The sequence below is a fragment of the Oncorhynchus tshawytscha genome, linkage group LG19 (assembly GCF_018296145.1).
Source record: "Oncorhynchus tshawytscha isolate Ot180627B linkage group LG19, Otsh_v2.0, whole genome shotgun sequence".
NCBI classification, from domain to species: Eukaryota; Metazoa; Chordata; class Actinopteri; order Salmoniformes; family Salmonidae; genus Oncorhynchus; species Oncorhynchus tshawytscha.
Window position 1 is genome coordinate 40,304,988 of NC_056447.1, and position 22,302 is coordinate 40,327,289.

A 22,302-nucleotide genomic window follows, 5' to 3' on the forward strand; every position below is an offset into this window, starting at 1 on the left:
AATCAAACACTAGGATAGAAGCCAAATAATTTGTTGCTAGCAAATCTGCCAATATGACAACCAAATCATCAATACCTGTTGCTGAAAACAGCTGGTCAAACGAGAAACATGTGGGAGGATTTTACAGCATAGCACAACTTGCATCATATGACTGTCACATGTAGCTACAGTATAATGTATTTTGTTATATGTTTGTCATTGTTGTCATCTTTGATTATAAAATCCTTGTCTGATATCTGCATGCAAGCGAGACAAATCCACAGCCATCAACATCATTTTGTGCTGCACATCTAAGCAGAATGAGATTTCAGGGAGCCCCATGCTAATACAGTAGAACTAGCAGTAGGCTGGCTGAGACATACAGACTCTTTTCTCATATTAACACCCGTCTGCAGGCTAGGATAGAGGTTTGTTCTTTTCCCTTTGCCTATTAACTTCTCTCCATTCTGCCTACCACCTCTCTTACAAATACCTCCGCATACACAATAGGTTTTTAGGTGTTTCCCTTTATGTGGCCAAAGTAGACAAATACAGTCATTTGTTTATGGGGATGAGGATTCCTCTTTAACGTTTATATCATTACATCATCCATTTTAGTCTTTTTTGAATTGTAGTTTTACAGGGTCTAGATTAGAAGCTGATCCATCGATTTACCAGAAGATAAATTCCCCTCAGACACAAGACCATACAAATGACAGTTGCATAAAGCCTCAAATTATAGCTTCCGTTAATATGCACTCAATATATGCACTCAATATGCACTCATCTAATGAATTTCTGTGGATTCCCATAAATGACCTGTATGCTTTGACAACAACATGTCTGTTATTGTTGATGATTAGATCTTACAGCAGTGAAATACAACACAGCCACAGTTTCACACACTCTCATGGTCAATGTGAAAGTGATCAAGCTGTCGAACGTGCCAATCCCACATGACAGAGCCATTACTTTAAGTGAAGTCTGGGGACAGCATACGTAAACTGCTTCAACCGTTAGAGGGGGAGAATAAAAAAGCATTTTACTCATTAAAGTCTTTAAACTTAAATTAAGGCGACTAATTGTCTAATCCTAGAGGAGTAGGATTAATGAAGCCGCTCACCACCCATCTGCTTGTGACAGAAACAAATTCAAACCAGGGAGAGGGACGGATCCGCTTCTCCCCACCACCCCCCATAAGTCTCTCTCTCTCTCCCTGTGCTTAGGGCCATGTGGAAACCATCAGCAAACATTCTAACAATACGAACATCTATATATTACACAGTGTCTCCGCTCTGAGAGACACAATTATTAGAGTGTTGTCTCTCACTGTCGCTACCGGCTTCACTTTATTATAGCCTACATCCACTCTGAAAACGGTCAAGGAATCATAGGATGTGATTTCATATCAACATTATAGTTGCTTGTGAAAACCTAAAGCAAAGCATTTCTCGCCAGAGTGCTGAAGTGGCCTGTAAGCGGATCCATGTGTGAACTGAAGGGGTTTGATACCCAATAATGATGATGCAAGACAGCTCTATGCAACCAACCCTGGTTGCACACCATGGTATGGACATTAGGTCATATGGGAATGATTTCTCCCTGTAAGGTTAGCCCTTAAGCCCTATTAATGTCCCTGTGTAAAAGATACACAAGCCAATCCTGACTCCATAACCTGTCAATTAGTTCTATAGGAGTAGATCTGTCAAATGACAGTAAGAACTGTAAATCCACTATCAGAAGTGCCTAAGATTACAAAGTTAGCCCAAAAAAGCACCAAAATTAACTTTATCTTGGGCCTCCCGAGTGGCGCAACGGTCTAAGGCACTGCATCGCTGTGTTGTGGTGACACTACAGCCTGGGGTTCGATCGTGGAGTCCCAGGAGTCCCATATGGCGGTGCACAATTGACCCAGCGTCGCCCGGGTTAGGGGAGGGTTTCTGGCTGGGGGGGGCTTTACTTGGTTCATCATGCTCTAGCGACTCCTTGTGGCGGGCCGGGTGCCTGCAGGCTGACTTCGGTCGTCAGTGGAATGTGTTTCCTCTGACACATTGGTATAGCTGGCTTCCGGGTTAAGCAAGCGAGTGTTAAGAAGTGTAGTTTGGCGGGTCATGTTTTGGAGGACACATGACTCGACCATCGCTTCTCCTGAACCTGTTGTGGAGTTGCAGCGATGAGACAAGATTGTAATCACGAAATTGGGGAGATAAAGGGGGTGAAAATGACAAGGAGTATTACGAAAGCTAACACCATCTGATTTTTGTGGAAATTAATTGGATCTCATTTGAACCACATGGGGCAGGCATGGACAGCAAAAATAAACAGCCATTTACAGGGCTTTCATTTTTTGGGGGCGACTGATTGGATCTTTCGGTTACATTACGAAAATATACATTTGATTACCGTTTTACAGGGGCTTTATACTGTGCAGTTTGTCAGTGGGACAAACAGGGTCATGTTTATGTACTGTACCTATTGGTACAGAATATGGCTATGACAGAGACTTCATCCACATGCCTCATGTTTAACCAAAATGTTCTCTGTTGTTGGACTTCTAGTGAATGATCAAGTAATGATATCTACAGTAGATCAACAACGTCAGTACAGCTGAAAATAATTTATTCCCTTTCAGAAGGACACAGCATACTGGGTTATCATACGTCAACTTAGCAACAATAAATGTTTAATGCATGGTAGCATACCTAATGACTCTCACACCGTACCAACAGTTAGCGATCACAGCTACGGCTGTTTGAGTAGCATGCTTTTTAATACAGTTAATTTAACTCTGCACATGAGGGATATTTGATAGGCTTGACCATTGAGGAATTTCCTCCATTCACAAAGGGAAACAGCAGGTGTGCCCTCTCTAACCCGGTGAAGCAGGATACCTTCAAAAAGCTCCAACAGGGTCAATAGGCCAAACAATTTGAAGAGCAATCTAACAACATCTGTCACCTCCACTTCTAGTTTCACTTTGCATTGTTTGCTCTTGGCTGGTCAGACAATTGCTGAGGCTCAATGAACCGGCTTTGTGAGGACCACCATGTATCAGACAGAATGTGAAGTGAACAACATACAGGACTTCATTAGGGTACAGAACAGAGAAAATTCAGCCAGAAGGCCTCAGACAGTTACCATCATTGAGCACAATGTTTGTTCTGTTTTAACCAGTGTTTAAGACAGTAACAGAGTGAACAGTGTGTTCCCCTGGGGAAGGTGTAACTTTATACCCTGAAATGTCTTGCGATGACCTTTGAACCCTGCATGGTGTGACACGTCACTGGTGTTTAAGAAGAAGCGTGTTCTCTCTGTGTGTGATCCAAAATGTACGACTTGTTCAAAAATTGTACAAGATCATGGGTGCTGAGCCATGTTTCTCCATGTTTCTGTCTTTGTGGTTTTCCTTTGTGTCCCAAATCGTCCTTTTCATGACAGGAAACAGAAGTAAATCACATGGGATATGTCCAACCACAGTTTTTTTTAATGATATTAAAATGTACTGCTGGGTGACCCGACTGAGTACGTTAGCCCCTTCCAGAAACTTGAAAGGGACCATTCTGCTTATTGGAGTCCTCATTACATTTTTTTAAGCACTAGGACAGTGGCAGATGAGAATGATTTGCTGCTCAGTGCTAACAAACACATCCATTCACCCACAAAGGAGTTGCATTAGCAAGATGAAGGCTGATGATGGCAAAAGGGTGCCCTGACCTGCTGTTTCTGCTGAGAAGACCATTGTATGGTCTCGTCTTGCTCATGTTCTGTGGTCTTCCCTTGGCTTCCCACTGTTAGACAACGAGAACCAGATGGTTAGCTTAGTGTTTTAGTCCCGGTTTGCCCTTGACAGCACAACAAATAAAAAGCTCATTTTGGGACAGTGAAAGGAAATTAGTGTAGACTGGGAAGGGTTAGCATGCTGTATATGAGGATAGTTTAATGTCTTGAATCTTTAGTGCTGTAGTTGTACGTCCTATAATGTAAATTGAGCCCTAGTTTTGGTGTATAACAGTATCTCTTTATATCACCCCATCGTTACATGCTTTGGCATTGGATGAGAAAAGAGGAGCACAGATGAAATCAATCATAGACACTAATGACTTGTGGGATCAAAGAAGACGCCACTTCTCTGTAAATGTTTAACAAAAGGCACGTAAAGAGGACCTGCTCCTTTATGTAGAAAGTCTATTCTCCCTGTGCGACCCTGAGGACGGCTGGGAGGCAGCGACGACGGCAACCTGGCCTAGCACCTCTGGACACTAAAACCTGCCATCTGTCAAGACCAGAACCCAGTAGGGCTGTAACTCTTTCTCATCGCTCACAGTCTCCCTGTCTCTCTCCTTGTTTCAGCCACTGGTTGTCTCTTCTCTCTCGCTTAACTCTCCCTCTGTCTCTCCATCACTCTCTCTGCTTCAGTTAATCAGGCACCATCATATGTTACTAGCCATTTGTCCCAGAAGAGACCATGGGAAGAAATATGGTGTCTCTCAAACACAATCCTGTCAAATAATTACAGTTTTTAATTTCCTAGGAGATTCCTGAATGTTGATCACTGGTCTGTGCTGCTAGGAAACAGGCAGAGGGAGTCAAACTTGCAATAATGTTAGTTTCCTGTCACCTGGTATTTTAAGTGGGAGCTTGTAAAAAGTGCCACTGGCATGCTATGCCTGACCTTGCTACGATCGAAGGTGAAGTTAAATCTGCCTGTCTTATATCATTGTGGTAGTAACACTAGCTTTGGAACAGTCTCCCTGCTTAGCAACTTAAATGGTTCTCAATACCTTACCAGCGTGGTGTTCTACTTCACAACACCCTCTGCTGAGCAAAAGCAGGACACAGCTTAAAAGTTCCAAACTAGATAGTAATATTTTCTCCTCGCCAAAGAACAGACTTCAAGGTCAGCGGCATACATCAACTTCAATGTTCAAACATTGCTAGGCCAGGTTTCCAGGTTGCCGTCATCGCTGCCTCCCAGCCGTCCTCAGGGTCGCACAGGGAGAATAGACTTTCTACATAAAGGAGCAGGTCCTCTTTACGTGCCTTTTGTTAAACATGTACAGAGAAGTGGCGTCTTCTGAAGCCAATTCATCATCACAGCACTGATACATTAACCAGTAACAACAATGAAGCCAATTCATCATCACAGCACTAATACATTAACCAGTAACAACAATGAAGCCAATTCATCATCACAGTACTAATACATTAACCAGTAACAACAATGAAGCCAATTCATCATCACAGCACTAATACATTAACCAGTAACAACAATGAAGCCAATTCATCATCACAGCACTGATACATTAACCAGTAACAACAATGAAGCCAATTCATCATCACAGCACTAATACATTAACCAGTAACAACAATGAAGCCAATTCATCATCACAGCACTGATACATTAACCAGTAACAACAATGAAGCCAATTCATCATCACAGCACTAATACATTAACCAGTAACAACAATGAAGCCAATTCATCATCACAGCACTAATACATTAACCAGTAACAACAATGAAGCCAATTCATCATCACAGCACTAATACATTAACCAGTAACAACAATGAAGCCAATTCATCATCACAGCACTAATACATTAACCAGTAACAACAATGAAGCCAATTCATCATCACAGCACTAATACATTAACCAGTAACAACAATGAAGCCAATTCATCATCACAGCACTAATACATTAACCAGTAACAACAATGAAGCCAATTCATCATCACAGCACTAATACATTAACCAGTAACAACAATGAAGCCAAATTCATCATCACAGCCAATTCATCATCACAGCACTAATACATTAACCAGTAACAACAATGAAGCCAATTCATCATCACAGCACTGATACATTAACCAGTAACAACAATGAAGCCAATTCATCATCACAGCACTGATACATTAACCAGTAACAACAATGAAGCCAATTCATCATCACAGCACTGATACATTAACCAGTAACAACAATGAAGCCAATTCATCATCACAGCACTGATACATTAACCAGTAACAACAATGAAGCCAATTCATCATCACAGCACTAATACATTAACCAGTAACAACAATGAAGCCAATTCATCATCACAGCACTAATACATTAACCAGTAACAACAATGAAGCCAATTCATCATCACAGCACTGATACATTAACCAGTAACAACAATGAAGCCAATTCATCATCACAGCACTAATACATTAACCAGTAACAACAATGAAGCCAATTCATCATCACAGCACTGATACATTAACCAGTAACAACAATCAAGACAATTGTTATCCAAAGAAAAGATAGCTGTTATAAGCATCAGTGTACACACATATTTTGGGTTGCATTAACACGTTTTTAAAAATCAGTTTATCTTTAGCAAACAGTCTTTATGACCATTTACATGCATATTTCTCCTTTCGCCTTAACAGCATGGGGATTTATATCAGTGAAATAAAACAGTCCAGTGACATCTAAATCAAGGCATGATTGATTATAAATGCATGTAACAAAGGCAGGCAGAGATGTTGTAGTAATATACTGCCGGTCAGATATAACAAGTATTACAGGAGAAGGAGTAGGGCAATACGGGGCAAACAGGAGGCAGGGTCTGTTAGGAGGCAGGGCCTGTTAGGAGGCAGGGTCTGTTAGGAGGCAGGGCCTGTGTTCTCAGTGAAAACCCTATCCTTTCACACAGCCAAGAAAAACAATGAATTTATACAAATGTCTTGTATGAAGTCTTATGGGAAGTGAGTGGCTGCATTTCTGAACCAGAGTGTCCTCAAAGCAGTGTCACATACAAGCCTCCGTCCTCAAGGTTGCGTGGAAGAATTGAGCTTAATCCCTCCCCAGTGTCCACAGCTCCCCAGGAGATCTCAGCACACAGTCCTGCTACATTAGACCTCACACCACATGGGTTCACATACAAGGCCCACAGACTCTCTTTTGTGGGCTGGTGAGACATAGCATACAGTAAAGAAATGACAAAGCCATTAGAAGAAGAAGAAATGTCTTCATTGTCCACAAGGTCAACTTCAGTTTTATCACAACGCCTCCAAAATACACATACAGTTGAAGTCAAAGGCTCCAGTGGGTCAGAAGTTTACATGCACTAAGTTGACTGTGCGTTTAAACAGCATAGAAAAATCCAGAGAAGTCAATTGGAGGTGTACCTGTGGATGTATTTCAAGGCCTAACTTCAAACTCAGTGCCTCTTTGCTTGACATCATTGTAAAATCAAAATAAATCAACCAAGACCTCAGAAAAAAATTGTAGACCTCCACAAGTCTGGTTCATCCTTGGGAGCAATTTCCAAATGCCTGAAGGTACCATGTTCATCTGTACAAACAATATGACGCAAGTATAAACACCATGGGACCACGCGGCCGTAATACCGATCAGGAAGGAGACGCGTTCTGTCTAGAGATGAATGTACATTGGTGCAAAAAGTGGAAATAAATCCCAGAACAACAGCAAAGGACCCTGTGAAGATGCTGGAGGAAACAGGTACAAAAGTATCTATATCCACAGTAAAATGAGTCCTCTATCGACATAACCTGAAAGGCCCCTCAGCAAGGAACAAGCCACTGCTCACAAACCGCCATAAAAAAGCCAGACTACGGTTTGCAACTGCACATGGAGACAAAGATTGTACTTTTTGAAGAAATGTCTTCTGGTCTGATGAAACAAAAATAGAATTGTTTGGCCATAATGACCATCGTTATGTTTGGAGGAAAAGGGGGAGGCTTGCAAGCCGAAGAACACCATCCCAACTGTGATGTACGCATCATGTTGTGGGTGTGCTTTGCTGCAGGAGGGACTGGTGCACTTCACAAAATAGATGGCATCATGAGGACAGAAAAATACGTGGATATATTGAAGCAACATCTCAAGACATCAGTCAGGAAGTTAAAGCTTGGTCGCAAATGGGTCTTCCAAACGGACAATGACCCCAAGCAAAGTTGTGGCAAAATGGCTTAAGGACAACAAAGTCAAGGCATTGGAGTGGCCATCACAAAGCCCTGACCACAATCCCATAGAAAATTTGTGGGCAGAACTGAAAAAGCATGTGCGAGCAAGGAGGCCTACAAACCTGACTCAGTTACACCAGCTCTGTCAGGAGCAATGGGCCATAATTCACCCATCTTATTGTGGGAAGCTTGTGGAAGGCTACCTGAAACGTTTGACCCAAGTGAAACAATTTAAAGGCAATGCTACCAAATACTAATTGAGTGTATGTAAACTTCTGACCCACTGGGAATGTGATGAAAGAAATAAAAGTTGAAATAAATCATTCAATCTACTATTATTCTGACATTTCACAATCTTAAAATAAACTGGCGATCCTAACTGACCTAAAACAGGATTAAATGTCAGGAATTGTGAAAAACTAAGTTTAAATGTATTTGGCTAAGGTGTATGCAAACTTCCGACTTCAACTGTACATTAACACAGATTGTAGAGGTTGGACCAGAGGGCAACCAGCTTGAAGCCAGCTCCACTGCATGTTTTCATTGTCAAATCAAATCAAATTGTATTCGTCACATGCGCCGAATACAACAGGTTTAGACCTTACAATGAAATGCTTACTTACGAGCAGAACGACAGATTTGTACATTGTCAGCTCAGGGGTTTGAACTTGCAACCTTCCGGTTACTAGTCCAATGCTCTAACCACTAGGCTACCTTGCCGACCCAGAATAAGAAATAAGTAACAAGTAATTAAAGAGCAGCAGTAAAAAAAACAATAGCGAGACTATATAGAGGTGGGGTACTTGTATAGAGTCAATGTGCGGGTGCAACGGTTAGTTTAGGTAATATGTACATGTAGGTAGAGTTATTAAAGTAAATATGCATAGATGATAACAACAGAGAGTAGCAGCAGTGTAAAGGGGGGGAGGGAAATGCAAATAGTCTGGGTAGCCATTTGATTAGATGTTCAGGAGTCTTATGGCTTGGGGGTAGAAGCTATTTAGAAGCCTCTTGGACCTAGACTTGGCGCTCCGGTACCGCTTGCCGTGTGATAGTAGAGAGAACAGTCTATGACAAGGGTGGCTGGAGTCTTTGACAATTTTTACGGTCTTCCTCTGACACCGCCTAGTATAGAGGTCATGGATGGCAGGAAGCTTGATGTACTGGGCCGTACGCACTACCTTGCGGTTGGAGGCCGAGCAGTTGCCATACCAGGCAGTGATGCAACCAGGATGCTCTCGATGGTGCAGCTGTAGAACCTTTTGAGGATCTGCCAAATCTTTTCAGTCTCCTGAGGGGGAATAGATTTTGTCGTGCCCTCTTCAAGACTATTTTGGTCTGCTTGGACCATGTTAGTTTGTTGGTGATGTGGACACCAAAGAACTTGAAGCAATCAACCTGCTCCACTACAGTCCCATCTATGAGAATGGGGGCGTGCTCGGTCCTATTTTTCCTGTAGTCCACAATCATCTCCTTTGTCTTGATCACATTGAGGGAGAGGTTGTTGTCCTGGCACCACATGGCCAGGTCTCTGACCTCCTCCCTATAGGCTGTTTCATCGTTGTCGGTGACCAGGCCAACCACTGTTGTGTCATATGCAAACTTAATGGTGTTGGAGTTGTGCTTGTCCATGCAGTCATGAGTGAACAGGGAGTACAGGAGGGGACTGAGCAGGCACCCCTGAGGGGCTCCTGTGTTTTGGATGGTAGCGTGGCAGATGTGTTGCTACCGACCCTCACCACCTGGGGGCGGTCCGTCAGGAAGTCCAGGATCCAGTGGCAGAGGGAGGTGTTTAGTCCCAGGGTCCTTTGCTTATTGATGAGCTTTGAGGGCACTATGGTGTTGAACGTTGAGCTGTAGTCAATGAACAGCATTCTCACATAGGTGTTCCTTTTGGGCAATAGAGATTGCATCATCTCTGGATCTGTTAGGGTGGTATGCAAATTGGAGTGGGTCTAGGGTTTCTGGGATAATGGTGTAAGCCATGACTAGCCTGTCCCCTTCTAATCAGGGACTGATTTAGACCTGGGACACCAGGTGTGTGCAATTCATTATCAGGTAGAACAGAAAACCAGCAGGCTCTGGACCTCATAGGGTCAGAGTTGAATACCCCTGTTCTAGACTATTTAACTTTACTCTCACCCCCCACTTTTCAGCTCTTTGCTGGGAGCGCATGATTCCACCCCGTTTGCCCTGGGGTCCTCTGAGTAGAGAGAAAGAGCCCATCTCCAAATAAACTTCTTTAGGAAAACACCCCTTTTGTTGGAAACAAACATAATTATTTTCCAAGATATAGCACACAATATATATATATATATATATATATATATATAGTTTTTAATTTTATTTATTTATTTATTTCACCTTTATTTAACCAGGTAAGATAGTTGAGAACAAGTTCTCATTTACAACTGCGACCTGGCCAAGATAAAGCAAAGCAGTTCCACACAAACAACAACAGAGTTACACATGGAATAAACAAGCATACAGTCAATAACACAATATAAAAAAATAAAGTCTATATACATTGTGTGCAAATGGCGTGAGAAGATTATGTAGATTGGGTGGGCTATTTACAGATGGACTATGTACAGCTGCAGTGGACGGTTAGCTGCTCAGATAGCTGATGTTTAAAATTAGTGAGGGAAATATAAGTCTCCAGCTTCAGCGATTTTTGCAATTCGTTCCAGTCATTGGCAGCAGAGAACTGGAAGGAAAGGTGGCCAAACGAGGAGTTGGATTTGGGGATGACCAGTGAGATATACCTGCTGGAGCGCGTGCTACGGGTGGGTGTTGTTATCGTGACTAGTGAGCTGAGATAAGGCGGAGCTTTACCTAGCATAGACTTATAGATGACCTGGAGCCAGTGGGTCTGGCTGTCACGACTTCCGCCTAAGTTGGACCCTCTCCTTGTTCGGGCGGTGTTCGGCGGTCGAAGTCACAGACCTTCTAGCCATCGTTGATCCTCTTTTCATTTTCCTTTGGTTTTGTCTTGTCTTCCATCACACCTGGTTCCAATCCCATCAATTACATGTTGTGTATTTAACCCTCTGTTCCCCCTCATGTCCTTGTCAGTGATTGTTTGTTGTAGTGCTTGTGCACGTCTGTCCTGGTGTGTGTTGGGTTATGGACCCATTTATTTTATTATTCTGTTTTCCGGTGGGTTTTGTTAATAAACTGCGCCGTTGGAAACACAGTTATTTCTCTCCTGCATCTGACTTCTCTGCCGCCAGTTCGCACCCCTTACACTGGCAACGAATATGTAGCGAGGGCCAGCCGATTAGAGCATACAGGTCGCAGGGGTTGGTGGTATAAGGGGCTTTGGCAACAAAACGGATGACACTGTGATAGACTGCATCCAGTTTTCTGAGTAGAGTGTTGGAAGCTATTTTGTAGATGACATCGCCGAAGTCGAGGATCGGTAGGATAGTCAGTTTTACCAGGATAAGTTTGGCGACGTGAGTGAAGAAGGCTTTGTTGCGAAATAGAAAGCCGATTCTAGATTTGATTTTGAGTTGGAGATGTTTAATATGAGTCTGGAAGGAGAATTTACAGTCTAGCCAGACACCTAGGTCTTTGTAGTTGTCCACATATTCTAGGTCAGAACCGTCCAGGGTAGTGATGCTAGTCGGGCGGGTAGGTGTGGGCAGCGAACGGTTGAAAAGCATGCATTTGGTTTTACTAGCATTTAAGAGCATTTGGAGGCCACGGAAGGAGGTTAGTTAACACTGGCCCAAAGAAGGGCCAGCTGTATACAGAATGGTGTCATCTGCGTAGAGGTGGATCAGGGAATCACCCACAGCAAGAGCAACATCATTGATATATACAGAGCAAAGAGTCGGCCCGAGAATTGAACCCTGTGGCACCCCCATAGAGACAAAACAGATACTGATATCTTCAAAGTCCTAAATAATACATTATATCGCAGAGGTTCAACAACAGCCTTTTCAAACATCCTTGTATTGGTGCACTGTGTCACACCCTGATCTGTTTCGCCTGCCCATGTGCTTGTCTCCACCCCCTCCAGGTGTTGCTTATTGTCCCGGTGTATTTATCCCTGTGTTTCCTGTCTTTCTGTGCCAGGTCGTCTTGTTTGTCAAGTTAACCAGAGTTTTTGAGTCTCAGCTCCTGCTTTTACCAGTCTCTCTTTTCTCACCCTCCTGGTTTTGACCCTTTCCTGACTCTGAGCCCGTCTGCCTGACCACTCTGCCTGCCCCTGACCTTGAGCTGCCTATCGTCTTGTACCGTTTGGACTCTGACCTGGTTACTGAACCCCTGCCTGCCCTGACCTCGAGCCTGCCTATCATCTTGTACCATTTGGACTATGACCTGGTTTTTGATCTCTCGCCTCTATCCGACCTGCCTTCTGCCTCCCCCTTTTGCTATAATAAATATCGGAGTTCAACCATCTGCCTCGTGTTTCTGCATTTGGGTCTCGTCTTGAGCCCTTATAGTACAAACTGGCCGTTACAGACCCAGGAGACTTGGACAGTCTAAATCTCTCCATGTGCTAATTGACTCTGTGGCTGATGAATGTCTTATGGATGCTACCATGCTTTCTGAATTAGGTATTCCCACTCAACCCGTCTCTGTCCCCATGGATGCTAGAGCACTGGACGGCTGCTCATTTGGAAGAGTCACCCATAGCATGGTGCCCTTCAGATACAGGTTTCAGGAAACCACAGTGAGAACATACAGTTCCTCCTCATCGATTCACCCCATGTTCCTGTTCTGGGATTTTTTTGCCTCCAAAAACCCAACCCTGTTATTAAACTAGATTACGAGCTCCATCCTGGGCTGGAGCCCATTTTGTCATTCCCATTGCCTTAAAGCAGCACAGCCGTCCCAGAGATGTCCTCCTCAGGGAATAAGCAAAGCCTCAGATGTCTCTGCCATTCCCACTGAGTACCATGACTTCCTGGAGGTGTTCAGTAAGGCACAGTAAGGCACAGTAAGGCACATGCGACTCTTTCCCGCACCGATTGTGCCATTGATCTCCTCCCCGGCACCACACCATCTCGTGGTCGGCTATATTCTCTATCCGGCCCGGAGACCAAGGCCATGGAGGAGTATATTGAGGATTCTCTGGCTACTGGAGGCAACCGTCCGTCTGCATCTCCTGCCGACGGTTCTTCTTTGTGGAGAAGAAGGACAAGACCCTGCATCTGTGCATTGACTACCGGGGTCTTAATGATATAACGATCAAGAATCGTTACCCCCTACCACTCATCTCCTCAGGTTTCGAACCTCTCCAGGGGGCCACCATTTTTTCCAAGCAGGATCTTTGGAATGCCTACCACCTGGTTTGGATACGCCAAGGAGATGAGTGGAAGACAACATTTAACACAGCCAGCGGACATTATGAGTACCAGGTCATGCCGTTTGGACTCACCCAACTGTCTGTCTTCCAGGTCCTGGCAAACGATGTGCTCCGGGACATGTTAAATCGTTTTGTGTTCGTCTACGTTGACAACATCCTGTTTTTTTCCTGGTCTGCTCAAGAACACGTTCCCCATGTCAGACAAGTCCTTTAGCGCCTCCTGGAGAACCAGTTGTTTGTGAAAGCTGAGAAATGTGAGTTCCACCACTCTACAATCTCCTTTCTGGGATATGTCATCGCTGAGGGAAATGTCCAAATGGATCCTGGAAAGGTGAAAGCAGTGGTAGATTGGCCTCAACCTACGTCCAGGGTGCAGTTACAATGTTTCCTGGGGTTCGCTAACTTCTACCACAGTTTCATTCGGGGCTACAGCACCCTGGTGCCCCCCCTCTCTGCACTCACCTCTCCCAAAGTACCGTTCACCTTGTCTCCAGCTGTTGAGAGTCTGTGTGGACCTGAAGCATCGGTTCACAACAGCACCCATCCTCGTCCATCCGGACCCGTCCCGTCAATTTGTGGTAGAGGTTGATGCTTCTGATGTTGGAGTGGGGGCCTCCTGTCCCAGCAATCTGCCCAGGACCAAAAGCGCCATCCCTGTGCCTTCCTGTCCCATCATCTCAATCCTGCAGAAAGGAATTACAACGTAGGCAACCAATAACTTCTGGCAGTCAAGATGGCGTTGGAAGAGTGGGGGCACTGGCTGGAAGGAGCAAAACAACCATTTTTGGTTTGGACCGACCATAAAAATGTGGAATACAGCCAAGCGCCTTAACTCCAGGCAGCCCCCGTGTGCTTTGTTATTCACAAGATTCAACTTCACCATTTGCTACCACCCAGGGTCCAAAAATGTGAAGCCTGACACCATCTCCCACCTATACAGTTCCTCAACCACACCCTCTGTCTTCGAAACCATTCTCCTTGCGGCTTCAGGGGGTTGGGTTATTGAACCTTTGGTTCGCAAGGCACAACGTTCCCAGCCTGAACCTGAAGGGGGCCCGGCTAACCGGTTGTTTGTCCCTAACTCAGTCCGGTCCTGGAGTGGGCTCATTCCTCCAGGCTAACCTGTTATCCAGGTTTCCATCGAACCCTATCTTTCCTCCGACAACGTTTCTGGCGGCCCACAATGGTTCCTGATGTCACTGCCTTCGTCGCCGCATGCACTGTGTGTGCTCAGAACAAGACTCCATGGCAAGCTCCTTCTGGCTTCCTTCAGCCACTACCTGTCCCTAATCGTCCCTGGTCCCATATCTCTCTGGACTTTGTCACTGGGCTACCTCCGTCTGATGGCAACATCGTCATTCTGACGATAGTGGATTGGTTCTCCAAGGCCCCCCATTTCATCCTTCTCCCCAAACTACCCAGCTCGACGGCCCAGCTCATCTTCTGGATTCATGGACTCCCGGTGGACATTGTCCCCGACCGGGGTCTTCAGATCTCATCTCAGTTCTGGAAGGTGTTCTGCACTCTCTTATTGAGTCGTCGGCCAGCTAATCCTCCAGATTCCATCGCCAATCCTACAGCCAGTCGAAGTGAGCTAGCCAGGACCTGGAAACCACCCTAACAAGCCTGGTCTCAACCAACCCCACTACCTGGAGCCAGCAACTGGTTTGGGTGGAGTATGCCCGGAAAACCCTTCCCTGTTCTGCCACGGGACTCTCCCCTTTTGAGTTCTGAATGGGTTATCAGCCTCCCCTCTTACCAGAACAAGAGCAGGAAGTCAACATACCCTTGGCCCAGATGTTCGTACCTGGAGAAGAGATCAGGCGGCTCTTCTCAAGACCAAATCCAGGTTTCGTCAGCAAGCGGATAGCCGCTGGACTCCAGCTCCCTGTTACCGCATTGGGCAGAGGATATGACTTTCTACAGTCCCGCAAACTGTCCCCCCGTTTCATTGGTCCTTTTCCCATCTCTAGAGTCCTCAGTTCCATTGCTGTCCGTTTTGTGTTACCCCGTACCCTCCGTATTCACCCTACTTTCCACCCTACAACCATGGTCGTAACATGAGCATGCCCAGAACGCATTACCCTAGTCACACCTCCTCAATGTTATTTACAACACTCACTGTCACAAACAATAGGATGCCAGCTCTCAGTTTGCATACTGACACATTCTGTTCCTAATGATCCCATTTTACAAACTCTAGACTCACATGTCATCAGAGTTTGTGTCCATGTGTGTGAATGCTCCAGGAGCCAGGAATAGATCAGGGGGAAGAGAGGCCAGCCAGGGAGGATGCTTGGCATTGCAGCCTTCAGTAGTCACTTATGCATGGGGCCTGGGGAGCTCAGACTGCTATTAATACTGTATGATGTTGGAGTGAGGAGCCAGCAGACACTCCTCATAGTGCCCTGGGCTAATAGCCAGGGTTGGGTTTCCCAAAATCATCGTAGCACTAAGATCATCTTAATTCCGTTGAAACTAAATGGTTGAAAGATGATCTAAGCGTTCCAATGCTTTTGGGAAACCAAGCCCAGCACTGCGGCAGAACCAAGCATAGGCCCTTAGGATGTTTACAGGGATAGAATAGTCAGGCAGCACCTCCAAAAGCACCACAGCAGAATCTCAACATGATGGATATGCCACTCCCTGATTTATCGCTAATTGATGTCTGGGAACAGATCAGGGTGTGATTCCAGCAGAGAGGGATGCTCAGACCACCAGGGGTTAGATTCCTAACAATGCACCTTAACTGTGGCCACATCGACAACCTTGGATTAGCTCTTATCAATTCTTCAGATTCTTCTGGCCATGCCATCAGGGGACAAAAGCAATATGGATGGGGTTGTGTAACCTAACCAACTGTGGTCTCTCTGTTAATGTAACTGGGACTCTACCTTAAACCTCTTTAAAAATAAAGTTGGAGACTTTGTTCCAAAGCATAATTGTGTTAGATTTAATTACTACAATCATTTGTGGCATCTCAAACTCAAATTATAAAATAATTTCAAGGTTTCATTACAGTCATAGTTTTCAGGATGCTATTTACAGTAATATAACTTTTTAAACAGTGAGGATATTGCAGTTTCTTTGAAAATCAACATAGTAAAACAAAAACAGCCCTGTAACAAAAAATGTCACTGTTATTGTACATTTATATAATTTTCCTCATATAGGAATAGAAAGGAAATGTTTCAGTGAAGGAATCATGTTATTTCTTCACAAAACTAACTACAGAGTGTCATAGCATTCCATCTAACGGTCTTATACTCACTATATGACAGACATGTCCACCTTGATGAATCTGTATGAGTTCCACTTCAGTGTGGAGCTGGATGCGCCCAGGACCCACACTGCTTCATAGGGAAATGCACCTTTTTTTGGCCTTACTATGATGTTGGCAGAACCCTGCCTCAGTGTGAATGGTACAATAGAAGATGAAAGTTTACATACACTTAGGTTGGAGTCATTAAAACTCGTCTTCAACCACTCCACAAATTTCTTGTCAACAAACTATAGTTTTGGCAAGTCGGTTCGGACATCTACTTTGTGCATGACACAAGTAATTTTTCCAACAATTGTTTACAGACAGATTATTTCACTTATAATTCACTGTATCACAATTCCAGTGGGTCAGAAGTTTACATACACTAAGTTGACTGTGCCTTTAAACTGCTTGGAGAATTCTAGAAAATGATGTCATGGCCTTAGAAGCTTCTGATAGGCTAATTGGCATCATTTGAGTCAATTGGAGGTGTACCTGTGGATGTATTTCAAGGCCTACCTTCAAACTCAGTGCCTCTTTGCTTGACATTATGGGAAAATCAAAAAAAAATCAGCCAAGACCTCAGAAAAAAAATGTAGACCTCCACAAGTCTGGTTCATCCTTGGGAGCAATTTACAAACACCTGAAAGTATCACGTTCATCTGTACAAACAATATGACGCAAGTATAAACACAATGGGACCACGCAGCCTACATGGCGCTCAGGAAGGAGACGCGTTCTGTTTCCTAGAGAAGAACGTACATTGGTGAAAAAAGTGCAAATAAATCCCAGAACAGCAGCAAATGAGTCAGGAAGTTAAAGCTTGGTCACAAATGGGTCTTTCAAATGGACAATGACCCCAAGCATACTTCCAAAGTTGTGGCAAAATGGCAACAAATGGCAACAAAGGACAACAAAGTCAAGGTACAAAGCTCTGACCTCAATCCCATAGAACATTTGTGGGCAGAACTGAAAAAGTATGTGTGAGCAAGGAGGCCTACAAACCTGACTCAGTTACATCAGCTCTGTCAGGAGGAATGGGCCAATATTCACCCAATTTATTGTGGAAAGCTGATGGAAGGCTACCCGAAACGTTTGACCGAAGTTAAACAATTTAAAGGCAATGCTTCCAAATACTAATTGAGTGTATGTAAACTTCTGACCCACTGGGAATGTGATGATAGAAATAAAAGCTGAAATAAATCATTCAATCTACAATTATTCTGACATTTCACATTCTTAAAATAAAGTGGTGATCCTAACTGACCTAAAACAGGGATTTCTTACTACGATTAAATGTCAGGGATTGTGAAAAACTGAGTTTAAATATATTTGGCTAAGGTATATGTAAACTTCCGACTTCAACTGTACTTGTGTTCTCTGTCTGTTGCCAGTTCGTCTTGTCCCGCCATGTCTTACCAGCGTGTTCCCTGTGCTCTAGTTTTTGTTTTTCCCTAGTCTTCCCAGTTCTGACCTTTCTGCCTGTCCTGATCCTGCCTGCCGTCCTGTACCTGCCTGAATCTGATATTGATTACAACTCTTTGCCTGCCTTGACCTACTGATTGCTTAGCGTCCTGTACCTGCCTGACTCTGATTTGAATTGTGACTCTTTGCCTGCTTTGACTTACCTTTTTTCTGACCCTTGTTCTCTAATATTTGTATTTTTTTTATTTAACCTTTATTTAACTAGGCAAGTAAGGTTAAGAACAAATTCTCATTTACAATGACGGTTTACGCCGGTCAAACCCGGACAATTGTGCACTCTCCTATGGGACTCCCAATCACTTTGCAGCTGAGCCGTTGTTGCTCCTAGACGTTTCCACTTCAAAATAACAGCACTTACAGTTGACCGGGGCAGCTCCAGCATGGCAGAAATTTGACGAACTGAATTGTCGGAAAGGTGGCATCCTATGATGGTGCCACGTTGATTGTCACTGAGCTCTTCATAAGGCCATGCTAATGTTTGTCTATGGAGATTGCATGGTAGTGTGCCCAATTTTATAACACCTGTCAGCAACAAGTGTGGCTGAAATAGCCAAATCCACAAATTTGAAGGGCTGTCCACATACTTTTGTATATACTGTATAGTGTAGGTGTTCCCCTTGTCCAGGTGGGAGAGGGCAGTGTGGAGTGCAATAAAGATAGCTTAATCTGTGAATCTGTTGGGGCGATATGCAATTTGGAGTGGGTACCAGGGGGTCTGGGATGATGATGTTGATGTGAACCATGACCAACCTTTCAAAGCATTTCATGTGCCATGGGGCAATAATCATTTTGACAGGTTATCTTGCCGTTCCTGGGCACAGGGACAATCATTTCGCTCCACCCACAATAGCATCTGCTAAATATGTGTATGTGACCAATAACATTTTATTTGGTGGTCTGCTAGAAATATGTACGTATTACAGACTGGGTCAGGAAGAGGCTGAAAATGTCAGTGAAGCCACCTGCCAGCTGGTCAGCGCATGCTCTGAGTACGAGTCCTGGCAATCCGTTTTAATGTAAACCTGTTTAACGGTCTTACTCACACATTTACTCATCGGCTACGGAGAGTGAGATAACAGTCGTCCGGAACTGCTGGTGCTCTCATGCATGGTTCAGTGTTTCCTGCCTCGAAGTGAGCATAGAAGGCATTTAGCTCATCTGGTAGGCTCGCGTCACTGGGCAGCTCGCGGCTGGGTCTCTCTTTGTAATCCGTGATAGTTTGAAAGCCCCGCCACATCCAACCAGCATCAGAGCCGGCATAGTAGAATTTGATCTTAGTCCTGCATTGACGCTTTGCCTGTTTGAGGGCTCGTCGGAGGTGGTAGCGGGATTTCTCAAAAGTGTCCGGAGTAGTGTCCCACTCCTCGAAAGCGTCAGCTCTAGACTTTAGCTCAGTGCAGATGTTATCTGTAATCCATGGCGTTTGTTTGGGATGTGTGCGTAAGGTCACTGTGGGTGCAACGCTGTCGATACACTTTTTAATGAAGCCGTTGACTGATATGGTAAACTCCTTAATGTTATCGGAAGAGTCTGTGCTAGCGAAGCAGTCCTGTAGCTTAGCATCTGCTTCATCGGACTACTTCCGTATTGAGCGCACTGGTACTTCCTGGTACTTCCTGTTGAGTTTTTATTTCTAATCAGAAATCAAGAGGATAGAGTTATGGTCAAATTTGCGAAAAGGAGTGGCTAGGGAGAGCCTTTTATGCGTTTCCTTTGGTTTTTGTCCTAGCACTACACAGCTGATTCAAATAATAAAAGCTTAACGTAGGTATTATCATATCATGATGCAAATATTCTACATTTCACTGGGCTGGTTAGATGCCTTGCAGATATTTGTTATGACTGTGTAGAAACAAATAATATATTCCACTATCCCCACTTCTTATTCGAAATGCTAGCTAATGATTCTCTCTCATTATAACTCCATGGGAAAGTCTCCAGGAAGGGGAGGTAATGACTGTGAATATAAGGTGAGCTCTCAATCTGTTTGCTGCTCTGCATGGGAAGGCGAAGGGTGTGAAATATGCACACCATCATCATCAACGCTCTCCCCAGATGACGGTTTGAGAGTGTGCCAAAGTGTTTGGTGATTAGCACCATCATCAAGCTTCCTGAGTGTGCTGTTTATACCCATAAACCTGCCCATGAACCTGTCTGTCTCAAGATTCCACAACTCTCTTTCTATCTCTCTCTCTCTCTCTCTGTCTCAGATTATTTCTCTCTTCACAGCTCTTTGGTACACAACAGATGGGCCTCTTGGAGAAGCTAATTCTAAAAGTTCTTCCTTATACACTGGTATTCACTTGAATGTTGTCCACACAGTGACTATGTACATACCCCAACCAGAAGCCATGGAATGCATGCAACGTTTGCACTGAGCTAAAGGGTAGAGCTGCCTTTTTCAAGGTGAGGGACTCTAACCTGGAAGCTTATAAGACATCCTTCTATGCCCTCCGACAAACCATCAAACAGGCAAAACGCCAATACAGGACAAAGATTGAATCGTACTACACCGGCTCCAACTCTCGTTGGATGTGGCAGGGCCTGCAAACTATTACAGACTAGAAAAGGAAGCACAGCAGCGAGCTGCCCAGTGACACGAGCCTACCAGACGAGCTAAATCACTACTATGCTCGCTTCGAGGCAAGCAACACTGAGGCATGCATGAGAGCATCAGCTGGTCCGGACGACTGTGTGATCACGCTCTCCGTAGCCGACGTGAGTAAGACCTTTAAACAGGTCTACATTCACAAGGCTGCAGGGCCAGACGGATTACCAGGACGTGTGCTCTGGACATGTGCTGACTAACTGGCAGGTGTCTTTACTGACATTTTCAACATGTCCCTGATTGAGTCTGTAATACCAACATGTTTCAAGCAGTCCACCATAGTCCCTGTGCCAAAGAACACTAAGGTAACCTGCCAAAAAGACTACAGACCTGTAGCACTCACGTCCGTAGACATGAAGTGCTTAAAAAGGCTGGTGATGGCTCACATTGACACCATTATCCCAGAAACCCTAGACCCACTCCAATTTGCATACTGCCCCAACAGATCCACAGATAATGCAATCTCTATTGCACTCCACGCTGCCCTTTCCCTCCTGGACAAAACAAACACCTACGTGAGAATGCTATTCATTGACTACAGCTCAGCATTCAACACCATAGTGTCGTCAAAGCTCATCACTAAACTAAGGATCCTGGGACTAAACACTCTAAACACCTCTGCAACTGGATCCTGGACTTCCTGACGGGCCACCCCCAGGTGGTGAGGGTAGGTAGCAACACTTCTGCCACACTGATCCTCAAAACTGGAGGCCCTCAGGGGTGCATGCTCAGTCCCCTCCTGTACTCCCTGTTCACCCACGATTGCATGGCCAGGCACGAATACTACACCATCATTAAGTTTTCAGATGACACAACAGTGGTAGGCCTGATCACCGACAACAACAAGATAGCCTATAGGGAGGAGGTCAGAGACCTGGCCAAGTGGTGCCAGATTACCAACCTACCCCTCAACGTAATCTTGACAAAGGAGATGATTGTGTACTACAGGAAAATGAGGACCGAGCACTCCCCCCATTCTCCTCGACAGGCTGTAGTGGAGCAGGTTGAGAGCTTCAAATTCCTTGGTGTCCACATCACCAACAAACTAGAATGGTCCAAACACACCAAGACAGTCGTGAAGAGGGCACGACAAAACCTATTCCCCTTCAGGAGACTGAAAAGATTTGGCATGGGTCCTCAGATCTTCAAAAGGTTCTACAGCTACACCATCGAGAGCATCCTGACTGGTTGCATTACTGCCAGGTACGGAAATTGCTTGGCCTCCAACCGCAAGGCACTACAGAGGGTAGTGCGTATGGCCCAGTACATCACTGCCTGCATTCCAGGACCTCTACACCAGGCGGTGCAGAGAAAGGCCCTAAAAATTGTCAAAGACCACAGCCACTCCAATCATAGACTGTTCTCTCTGCTACTGCATGGCATGCGGTACCGGAGCACCAAGTCTAGGACCAAAAGGCATCTCAACACCCCTCCCCCCACCACCAACCCCTGTTTTACGCTGCTGCTACTCTCTGTTTATCATCTATGCATAATCACTTTAACTATACCTACATGTACATATTACCTCAATTGGCCCGACTAACCACTGCCCCCGCACATTGACTCTGTACTGGTACCATCTGTATATAGCCTCGCTACTGTTGTTTTCACTGTCATCGGCAGTCGTCGGCACATGTGACAAATAAACTTTGATTTGATTGTGATGCATTATTTGTTCAAACAA